This window comes from Colobus angolensis, unplaced genomic scaffold (assembly GCF_000951035.1).
Source record: "Colobus angolensis palliatus isolate OR3802 unplaced genomic scaffold, Cang.pa_1.0 Scaffold116, whole genome shotgun sequence".
In the NCBI taxonomy this organism is placed as follows: domain Eukaryota; kingdom Metazoa; phylum Chordata; class Mammalia; order Primates; family Cercopithecidae; genus Colobus; species Colobus angolensis.
This window is the reverse complement of record NW_012112697.1, coordinates 5,954,278-5,955,369: the sequence shown is the minus strand read 5'-3', so window position 1 is coordinate 5,955,369 and position 1,092 is coordinate 5,954,278. Positions and strand designations below refer to the sequence as shown.

Genomic DNA, 1,092 nt, shown 5'->3' with positions numbered 1-1,092 from the left:
TTTGAGATGGAGTTTTGCTCTTGTTGCCCAGGGTGGAATATAGTTGCCCGATCTCAGCCCACTGCAACCTCAGCCTTTTGGTTTTAAGAGATGCTCCTGCCTCAGCCTCCCAAGTAGCTGGGATAACAAGTGCCCGCCACCACGCCTGGCCAATTTTTGTATTTTCAGTAGAGACAGCGTTTCACCATGTTGGCCAGGCTGGTCTCAAACTCCTGACATCGTGATCCGCCCACCTAAGCCTTCCAAAGTGTTGGTATTACAGGTGAGAGCCACCACACCTGGTCCCAAGATTCTGTCTTTAAAAAGCAACAACACATCAAAAAAAAAAAAAAAAAAAAAAAACAGGCTGGGCGCGGTGGCTCACGCCTGTAATACCAGCACTTTGGGAGGCCAAGGTGGGCGGATCACGAGGTCAGGAGATTGAGACCATCCTGGCTAACATGGTGAAACCCTGTCTCTACTAAAAATACAAAAAATCAGCTGGGCGTGGTGGCGGACGCTTGTAGTCCCAGTTACTCGGGAGGCTGAGACAGGAGAATGGCGTGAACCCGGGAGGCGGAGCTTGCAGTGAGCCGAGATCGTGCCACTGCACTCCAGCCTGGGCGATGAGTAAGACTCTATCTCAAAAAAACAACAACAACAATAATAATAATTAATAATAATAAAGAGTCCCCAGTGCATTGGCCGGGAATCGAACCCGGGCCTCCCGCGTGGCAGGCGAGAATTCTACCACTGAACCACCAATGCCTCAATAAACATGAGCTTGTCACCACGGCCCAGGTGGTCGGTCACAGGCCTGGCCCTGCCTGCCCAGTCTGGTCTGTTTAGCCGTGGGGAGGGGGCTGCCAGGCTGGGTCAAGGGCACTTTCCAGGGCGGTCCTGCTCCTCGGAGGCCTTCACCTCCAATGCTGTCTTGGCCCCAGCTCTCGCTGCTCGGTCCTTCCTGGCCCTTGGGGGTCCTTGTCCATCTACCCTGCGGCCAGACTTGCCTCTCCTCCCTCTCTTCCCTCTCCTCCTACCGGAATTGGAAGCTTCCCAGGCCGCCTACCCAGACCTCCTGAGCCAGAAAGCAGGGGTGGGAGTAGGGGGTGG

The 1,092-nt window shown here is 54.7% G+C and overlaps 1 non-coding gene across 1 annotated transcript; it reads right to left on the bottom strand.

Annotated features, from left to right (window-relative positions):
- Positions 1-676: 676 nt before the first annotated feature.
- TRNAG-GCC lies at positions 677-747 on the bottom strand. Its single transcript has one exon. It is a non-coding gene; the product is annotated as a tRNA-Gly (tRNA).
- Positions 748-1,092: the final 345 nt, after the last annotated feature.